Raw genomic sequence first — 10622 nt, 5'->3', positions numbered from 1 at the left:
CCATGTCCATCCCTTTATGACTACAGTGAACTCATCTTCTGATGGCTTCTTCCAGCAGGATAATGCATCATGTCACAAAGCTCAAATCATCTCAGACTGCTTTCTGGAACATGACAATGAGTTCACTTTACTCAAATGGCCTCCACAGTCACCAGATCTCAATCCAGTAGAGCATCTTTGGGATGTGGTGAAACGGGAGATTCGCATCATGGACGTGCAGCCATCAAATCTGCAGCAACTGAGTGATGCTATCATGTTCATATGGACTAGAATCTCTGAGAGATGTTTCCAAAACCTTGTTGAATCTATTCCACAAAGAATTAAGGCAGTTCTGAAGGCAAAAGGGGGTCCAACCCGATACTAGCAAGGTGTTCCTAATAAAGTGGCCAGTGAGTGTATATATATATACAGTACAGACCAAAAGTTTGGACACACCTTTCTCATTCAAAGAGTTTTCTTTATTTTCTTGACTATGAAAATTGTAGAGTCACACTGAAGGCATCAAGGGCTATTTGAAGAAGGAGAGTGATGGGGTGCTGCGCCAGATGACCTGGCCTCCACAGTCACCGGACCTGAACCCAATCCAGATGGTTTAGGGGTGAGCTGGACCGCAGACAGAAGGCAAAAGGGCCAACAAGTGCTAAGCATCTCTCGGGGAACTCCTTCAAGACTGTTGGAAGACCATTTCAGGTGACTACCGCTCATCAAGAGAATGCCAAAAGTGTGTAAAGCAGTAATCAAAGCAAAAGGTGGCTCCTTTGAAGAACCTAGAATATGACACATTTTCAGTTGTTTCACACTTTTTTGTCATGTATATAATTCCATATATAATTCCACATGTGTTAATTCATAGTTTTGATGCCTTCAGTGTGAATCTACAATTTTCATAGTCATGAAAATAAAGAAAACTCAAAACACTTTGAATGAGGTGTGTCCAAACTTCTGGTCTGTACTATATATATATATATATATATACATAAACATGCACATACACACACACACACACACACACACATCAAAGACAGAACCAGTGTGCCTCAGATGCCTCTTCTGAAAACAAGGTTTCTGTCATCTTCACAGCAGCCAGGAAGAAATCAGGACAGGTTTGGGTGGCTTGTCACAGAGGATAGAGGATCTGCAAGATACAAAAGGGGACAGAATGATGAGTGTCAGCCAAGCAGTCATTAGATGGACTGCAAGTATCTCTCTAAGTGATTCAAGGAAGCTGTTCATTAACCCACCACACAAGTGTCTCACGTCAAGCAGCATCCTCTCCATCACTAAATTGAGTTTCCATCATCCAATGAGCATTTATTTGAAAAACAAGCGCTTCTTCATTTTGCCAGACTCCTCCACCAGCTCCACAGAAGCGTAATTACACAGCATAAATAATTAAAGAAGTGAGCGGCTGATTATTGCAGACTTAATGACTCACTCAGTCTCTCACTGACTGCTTTCCTCCATCGAGGACTGAGAAAGACGGCTTCAGTTCTGACGAGTTCAGCGCTCATGTGTTCTCTTCCCCTGCTGGCATTTCTCACTTCTCATGTCTGCAATTTCATAATTATACGTTTTATGGAATTATGAGAAGAATGTATTTGCTTTTCACCCATTTAATAGCGTTTGGGAGGCTAAAAAACTGGAAAAGAACATTTGGATGATCTGATCGCATTTCGGAACTGTCAGTTCCTTTGCTCAAATCAAACATTATTAAGGGTCAGACAAACATCTCATTATGTTCTTCATGTATAAACGAAGGCTCTGTAAAATCTTAGTTTTTAGGTGTTGTTGAGTATTTGAATCATCATTAATTTGACCTTGTAAAATGGACTAAATAAGCAATAAACAAGTAAGGCTAGACTCTATGTTGACGATAAGTAAACAAATAATGCCCTCTAGTGCTCAATGAAAATAACGAATACAAATTTAAAACTGTACTTTATATTAGATTCATTATGAGGACAAACTATTTCACTAAATGTTAACTTGAATTATGCAATATTTTGTAAAAAGCATATACAAATAGGCCTCATATTGTACATGCTGTGCGGCAAATTATGCTGGTGTGTGTGTTTGTGTATGAGATGTCTATATATATATATATATATATATATATATATATATATATATATATATATATATATATATATATATATATATATATATATATATATATATATATATATATATATATATCAACTTGTAAAAAAGATTTTAGACAATAAAAATACAGATTATGGTAAATTGGATTATGTCTTCAAATAGATGGGGGAAATATCTCTTCACCATCAGAGATACTGCACAAAGCAGAGACAGATCCTCACTAAATAGAGGTGATCACAGTCTGGCCACTGAAAAAAAAACACTGCAACTGACAAGCACTTCTTCAAAAGGAAGAAAGGGTCAGTGAGGTCGATACAGAGATCACACTTTCTCCACCTGCCATACATTTCATTATACAATAATGAAATAATTTGAAAAACTTTCCCATTTCATTCCACGTCAGAAACCGGTCAGAAAAAGATCAAATGCAGGTATTACTGAGGGTGGACAGTCATCAAGCTTCTGTCACACTCTCAGAAACCAATTACTGCTATGATCTTCATTTTTAACAGTTAACTGTACCAGAATATTTCAGCTTTCTGTAACAGAATATTCTTAATGTTCATTACTGTCTTTTTGAAAGTTTATTTTATTCTATTTTAATTATTATCCTTTATTATTATTTATATTACCAAAACTTGTAACTCAATTGATGTTTTCCCCCTCTGTTAAAGTTTTTATTGTGTGCACTAATATTTGGACAATGTTTAAAACAATCACATCAATAAAGAATGTTAACATTATTTGGAATAGTGATTAAAAAGTTCACTAAAGGGTTAGTTCACCCAAATAGCAAAATTATGTCATTAATAATTTACCCTCATGTTGTTCCAAACCCGTAAGACCTCTGTTCATCTTCAGAACACAGTTTAAGATATTTTAGATTTAGTCCGAGAGCTCTCAGTTCCTCCATTGAAGCTGTGTGTACGGTCTACTGTCCATGTCCAGAAAGATAATAAAAACATCATCAAAGTAGTCCATGTGACATCAGAGGGTCAGTTAGAATTTTTGGAAGCATCGAAAATACATTTTGGTCCAAAAATAGCATAAACTATGACTTTTTTCAGCATGTGCTTCTCTTCCATGTCTGTTGTGAGAAAGAGTTCACAACAAAGCTTTCTGTGATATCCGGTTCTTCAACGAATCATTCGATGTAACCGGATCTTCTTTAACTAGTTCACCAAATTGAACCGAATCGTTTGAAACGGTTCTCGTCTCCTTAAGCTGTTAACTTTTTTAATGTGGCTGACACTACCTCTGAGTTCAAACAAACCAATATCCCGGAGTAATTCATTTACTCAAACAGTACACTGACTGAACTGCTGTGAAGAGAGAACTGAAGATGAACACCGAGCCGAGCCAGATAACGAATGAAAGATTGACTTGTTCACGAGTCAAGAACCGGTTGCATCGGTTTTCCGATCACCAGTAGTTCTTTCGGACAGTTCGATTCAATAAACCGGTTGAAGAAAACGGTTCACCGGTTCTTTTGTGCTCGACGTAATGGAGTCATTGGCGATGATTGCCCTTGATTCAAGCCTTCGGTTTACCCGCGCTCATAACATTAGCACAGAATCAGTTCAGAATCAATCACCAAAAGAATCAATTCAGTTCAGACGCTCTGTGTGTCGGTGCTTCACGCTGAATCACACACGCGCAGTATCATCAGCTCCTCGATTCACGAATCGGACGCATCTGACAGAATTGACTCGTGAACGAGTCATTATCTGGCTCGCCTCGGTGTTCATCTTCAGTTTTCTCTTCACAGCAGTTCAGTCAGTGTACTGTTTGAGTCAATGAATTACTCCGGGATATTGGCAGGGGCGTAGCCATCTTTTCAGAAGTGAGGGGGACAGAAATTATATATATATATATATACATACATACACACACACACACACACACACATTACAATATAATATAAAACATTACAATAGAACATTTCTGTAATCCTACCAGTCAACAGTTTTTGAACAGTAAGATTTTTTATGTTTTAGTCTCTTCTGCTCACCAAGCCTGCATTTATTTGATCCAAAGTACAGCAAAAGTTGTAAAAGTTTTTACTATTTAAAATAACTATTTTCTATTTGAATATATTTTAAAATGTAATTTATTCCTGTGATCAAAGGTGAATGTTCAGCATCATTACTCCAGTGTCACATCCTTAAGAAATCAAATCATTCTAGTATGCTGATTTGCTGATTATCAATATTTAAAACATGAACACATTTTTTTTTTCAGCATTCTTTGGTGAATAGGAGGATCCAAAGATCAGCATTTATCTGAAATAAAAAGCCTTTGCAACATTATACAGTATATAATTCAAAAATATATCTTTTTTTGGAAAATAAATTATAGAAATGAATACTTTTATTTAGCAAGCTTTAAAATCTCAATAAATAACATTTTGAAATATATTCAAATAGAAAACAGTTATTTTAAATAGTCTAATAAAAAAATTCTGTTTACTGTTTTGCTGTACTTTGGATCAAATAAATGCAGGTTTGGTGAACAGAAGAGACTTGACTGGAAGTGGATATTATAGGCAACTTTAATTATTCTCTAACTTCTAGCATTTAATTATCTTAGAAATCTATAACTGCTGGACAATAGCAAATAATAATGATTTTTTTATATATATACTACAAACACTTATTTATCACATAATAAGGCAGAATAGTTTCTATACTGTAATAAATCTGTGTCAATTAGCACTGTTTTGTTGATATACTGTATTTATCACCTGCTGGAGATGACTTGAAAAACCATATATTTTCGCAATCGTATATTAAAGGGGGGGGGGGGGGGGGGGGGTTGAAATGCTCGTTTTCACGCAATACCTATAGAGTAGTACTGCATCCTTCATAACTCCAAAAATTCTTTAGTTTTATTATATTCATGAGAGAAAGATAGTCTGTACCGATTTTTCCCGGAAAAACCCGACAGGTGTTCTGTCGATTTGTCCTACGCTGTCAGATTTTCCTACCTCCCACTAAAACAGTGGGTACAACGAAAAATGCTACTGTAAAGTTATGATTTATTAATGTCTACACCTACCACAACCCTAATCATACCCTTACAGTACTGCAAATACAGTAATTATGTGTTATATTCGCGGTTGTAGCTAGAAGGGATACAGTTACAGGAAACCAACAATAAATATTAGTTTCTACCAATTAAATTGCGTTTTTATTAAAGTCTACACCTAGCCCAACCCTAAACCTACCCTTACAGTAATGCAGATCCATTAAATATCGTTGTTTAGCATGAGACAAAGGACGCGATATTGATGTGCGCGTGCGCAGTAAACCTCGGTAGGAAAATCTGACAGGGTAGGATAAAATGTCAGGACACCGGCTGGAGGCTTGACTTTTGGGCGGAGCTAAAGAATCACGAGCGCAAGTAGGCTTTTGCGTTGAGAGCATGTGGAAACTGTGACATTACCGTGAGGGAAAAACCATCATCCAAAACAAACCATGGCTAACAGTCAGATTCAGCGTATATTTATGATACAGAATCAGATCCCGAGGCTGAAACTGAACGAGAGCAGCAGCAGCAATGACTCGCTCCGAGCGGGGCTCGAACCCGCGTCTCGGCATGGGAGGCGGACGCACTAACAAGAAGGCAGAGATATTTGAAGCAGTTTTACTCACCGCATGCGGTTCCAACACACGATCGTGACCCTTTGGGATTGCATCATCCTTAAGAAATAAACGATGTGCAAATCCGTCGTCAAACTGGGCTTTGTTTGTAAAACAAGCATCTTCGAAATGCAGGGAACAAACACAAACACTTGCACAACTCCGTTGATGCTCTGTAAAAAAAAACTCCATCCACTGGTCCCTTAATGCTGTTTCTCTTTTGGTGATCTGTGCAGGGTTGTCTTGCCCTGGCAACCAAAAACACACTCCTTTTGTGACATTTCGCGACGCTCTCGCTCTGAACAGTGATTGTCTGTGCTCAGCCTCTCAGTGCTCTGCTATACGGGGGAGCGCGCGCATGCGCACTTAGGACCCATGTAAGTAAATTCCGCTCCATCTAACGTCACACAGAGCCATACTCGAAAAAAACTTTCCGAAACTTGTGACAAACCGGAAGGAGTATTTTTGGAACAGAAATACTCCTTCAAACGTACAACTTAATTTTTGAAACTTTGTCCATGTTTAGCATGGGAATCCAACTCTTTAACAGTGTAAAAAACTCAGTATGCATGAAATAGCATTTCACCCCCCCTTTAATGTCTTCTTGTTTCCAAAAATTTCAGTTGTTCTGTCAAAACAACTGTTTTCATTCTGCGCGAAAGCGCACTCCGGCTTCAAGGATGAATGAAACACACTGCACAAGTGTTTAGCGCTACATGAAGTTCATCTGGCCTTCTGGGTCCAAAAAAAATATCAGGTCATGCGCAGACTATCCTGTCTCTTTGACTTTAAATCTTTATTTATTCACACCAGCTCTTGAAATCCTCTATGCGAACACATTTGACTGAAAAAGTGCGGGAGACGAATTTCCATGATATTAAAAGTGGGGGGACAGGTCCCCCGTGTAATCTACGCCCCTGGATATTGGTTTGTTTGAACTCAGAGGGAGTGTCAGCCACATTAAAAAAGTTAACAGCTTTAGTCATTTGTGGATTAATGCGTATTTGAGACGCAAACTGTTTAAAATAATTCAGTTTGATTTGGTGAACTGGTTCAAAAAGATCCGGTTACATCTAATGATTCATTCGCGAACCGGATATCCAGACTGCTTTGTTTTGAACTCCCTCTCACAACAGACACTGAAGAGAAGACAATGCTGAATAAAGTCATAGTTTTTGCTATTTTTGGACCAAAATGTCTTTTCGATGCTTCAAAATATTCTAACTGACCCTCTGATGTCACATGGACTACTTTGATGATGGTTTTCTTATCTTTCTGGACATGAACAGTATACCGTACACACAGTTTCAATGGAGGGACTGAGAGCTCTCGGACTAAATCTAAAATATCTTAAATAAAATATTATAAATGGAGGTTTTACGGGTTTGGAACAACATGAGGGTGAGTCAGTAATGACATTGCTATTTGGGTGAACTAACCCTTTAAATTACTATCTATTTACTAATAACTATATCTATGAGATGTCTATCTTGTGTAGAATGATGATCTAAACTGCAGTTAGCAGCTGAATTTCCACTCATTATTTATTGTCCAACTAATTAAACAAACAAAGAAAAGCCTTTAATTTGTGTTTTCTTAATAAAGACAGTAAAATAAAAGAACTGCAGGCATTCAGCTGAAATCCATTTGCTTTTATGAAGTAGTGTGTGCAAAGAACCAAAACGCTCCCAATTCTCAGCTGACGTAAGAAATGTCTGGTGATAGAAATATTGATGAAGTCCCTTTCCACCTCACAGATAATTTAATAATATTACAGACATATTTTCCATCATTCATCATAATAAAAGTGATGAAAAAACAAAATATTTTTATATTTGAATAACATATTGCAAACATGCCTCTCTAAAGGCATTGGCTGTACTGCTCGGAAAGTTTAATCACATTGCCAGAAATGTTATAAGCAACAAACATGCTGAAAACAAGTAATCATCCTGGTCATTATGGGTTAAACTACATAACTGGCATGTCAGAGTACATCAAATCTCACTGTTTATGTTAAATGTCTTATACTGCACTGTAAAAAATTTCTGTAAATTTACAGCATATTAACAGCGTAAATATACAGTACTGAACTGTTTTCTAAAATTACGGTGTCTTACCGTAAATGCACACGTGATCGGTGGGAGAGGGGGAACCAAAGGCTAGCTGACGCATGGAGGAGCATGGTTTCAGTCAAAGTTTTATGGATTTCATCTCAAATTGAGGCTCATTTACAGGTAAGCAGATCAAAGTCTGAATACATTTTTATCTTAAACTGCAGCGTTTTTTTTAATGTGGGCACAATATTTGAATTTACCTTTGACAAATCTTGCCAAGACAGTGAACTAGCATGTATGCAATTTTTACAAATTTCTCCTGAAAGTTAAGTGTGTATGAGTGTGTTTGTGAAGGATTTGCATCGTTTTTTTTTTCCTGGTGTAAAATCCTGTAAATGTTAAACTTGTAAATAGTTAAATATAAAATACTTGCGTTCGCTGATTATTTAATTGGATATGAATTGAACATATTTGGCAACAAGATGAGCACATGATCGGTGGGGGAGGGGAGCAACGGTTAGCGTCTGATACCAGAGAAAAGTCTCTGTGAATAAAACGGATATTATCTCAAATATAATCTCGATTACAGATTGCAGATAACGAGGATATGAAGTAAGTGTGTTTTCCTGATTTTCTGAAACACTTATTTGCACAATTATATTTACATTTTGCATTGGCGCCAACCCAGTGTAGTTTAAAATGGAGGATTTGTTTTATTTGCATTAATGTTGCTAAGTTAGGTGCGTTTAAAGTTGGTAACTTATATATTATCCTTATATATTGGGAAATCGAAAATAGACCTGTAAACTTAATTTTACTTAGGAAGCATAAACTCATCGCCTTTTGCATGAGCACTTGACTGGATAGATGGAAAGAGTAACGTTAACGTTATGGTGAGAAACGTTTGTTTTTTTCGGAGTGACACATTAGTCTTTCAATATAAGTCGTATCTAAAACTAGTTAGAGTGTAATCTAAATATATTCGAACTTATTATTAATAAAGTGGGCTTTGTATGTGAGCACATTTTAATTTTAATTTTGCACTGGATTTATTGGCACAAATCTCTATATCACAGAGGAAACGTTACTTCATTCACTTACATTCTAACTTGTTCCTCAGCCTCAAATACAGTTTTGTGTGTGTGTGAGAGAGAGAGAACGAGAGTGTGTGTGTGTGTGTGTGTGTGTGTGTGTGTGTGAGAGAGAGAGAGAGAGAGTTAGAGAGAGAGGAAGAGGAGAGAGCAGTAGACAGAATATTTTTAAGTGTTTTTAATGAAAAGTTGGAGGATGTCCCTGGATGAGAACAAAGATATGGTACACCTGCTTGTCAAGATTCTAACGTTAATGTCCCACTTCCAGGAACATGAAGATGGACTGGTTTCACATGCAGATGTAAGTATTTAATTTTCTTCTTTCCACTTCACCACATTATATTATGTAATATTATTATTTGTGTATTGTGTGTTCTCTACAGGTTGCAGCATCTGCATCTGATGTTGAGAAGACACTCAATCTACCTGCCAATCCTCATCTGATTTTGCTGGGTTAGTGTGTCATTGCACATGATGAAGAAGAAACATTTACTGATGGCTGAGATATAAAATTGTTAACATTGCTGTTGTGCACAATTATTAAAATTGCTTTTTTTTTTTTCTTTTTTTTTTGTGAGTGTCCAGTCAACATTTTTGACTGCAGTTGCAAGTGTTTGCTGTGCACTACATCTTCAACCTGCAGTATCAAGAGGCGGCTTGTTGCACGTTAGAGTTTTTTCAAAGGTAAGTGTTTTCCTTTTTGCGTATGTTTTAATCACTCTCTTAGAATCTGTGGTAACACTTTATAATAAGTATACAGTAGTAAAGTAATAAATTATTTGCAAACTAGTTACCTCAACCTTTCTCCTGTGTTCTACTTGTGTTCTTCCATTTCAGTTTTTTCAGTTCATCATCTGAAACACTGTCAAATGTGGTTTTATTCGCATGCCAGACACGGAGAAAATAGGAGAAAGGCATGTAGATCCACATTAAATCCAAACGAGTCAGAATATATATATAGATCGTTTGCAAATGATTTATAAGTGCTTTATTACTTTATACTTATTATAAAGTTTTACAAAATTAATCTAAATTCTAAACCAAATTAATTAATCAGAATTTTGAAAAATGGTTATTATACACTTCGGTAATGTGTAATGCAACTTTCCTTAGATGATTCTATGGAATAAACCCAGAAAGAGGCTCAAAGACCTGCCTGTGGTCTCCAAGAAGACGGGGAAGGTGGTGAATAAGAAGTCCACTACAGTCAATCCAAAGGTTGCCACTCTACAAAAAAATCGAATGGACTTCAAATGGGACTTCATCTAGGCAAGTGAAGTTACACATACATTTTCATTAAATACAGTTCTTAATACAACTGATTTCACAGTTTACACACACAGAATATTTCTCACATTTAAACTTGTTTAACAAAAAAAAAAAATCAACATTTAAAAGTAGTCAGTTGAAAAAGACTGGTGTGACTCATTTTGGTTACTAACGTTGCGTCCCTGTAGTTTGCATTACATAAAATAAAATAATTTACAGCAAAGAAACGGTTTTATAAATAAAATCCACAAACCTATATTTGACCCCAAAAAAAGTTGTCAGTGGCACTGAGAACTACCCTGAAGAGGATACAGTCCGCACTCATTACAACCCCTATGTTGTTGCGACTGTTCAGTCCCAGGTTACACAAAAACTATCCAAACACACAAAAAAATTCGAGGTTGAAATAATATAATGATTTTATTAAAACCATGAATTATTATTATTATTATTTTTTTTTT

General features: G+C 36.4%; 1 long non-coding RNA gene across 1 annotated transcript; it reads left to right on the top strand.

Annotated features, from left to right (window-relative positions):
* The first annotated feature begins 8273 nt into the window (after positions 1-8273).
* On the top strand, positions 8274-10136 carry LOC113106271 (uncharacterized). The gene is made up of 5 exons (XR_003292464.1): positions 8274-8413; positions 9161-9193; positions 9276-9345; positions 9478-9576; positions 10006-10136. It is a non-coding gene; the product is annotated as an uncharacterized LOC113106271 (long non-coding RNA).
* The last annotated feature ends 486 nt before the right edge of the window (positions 10137-10622 follow it).

This window comes from Carassius auratus, chromosome 7 (genome assembly GCF_003368295.1).
Source record: "Carassius auratus strain Wakin chromosome 7, ASM336829v1, whole genome shotgun sequence".
NCBI classification, from domain to species: domain Eukaryota; kingdom Metazoa; phylum Chordata; class Actinopteri; order Cypriniformes; family Cyprinidae; genus Carassius; species Carassius auratus.
The sequence above is the reverse complement of the archived record's forward strand: the minus strand, read 5'-3'. Positions and strand labels throughout refer to the sequence as shown.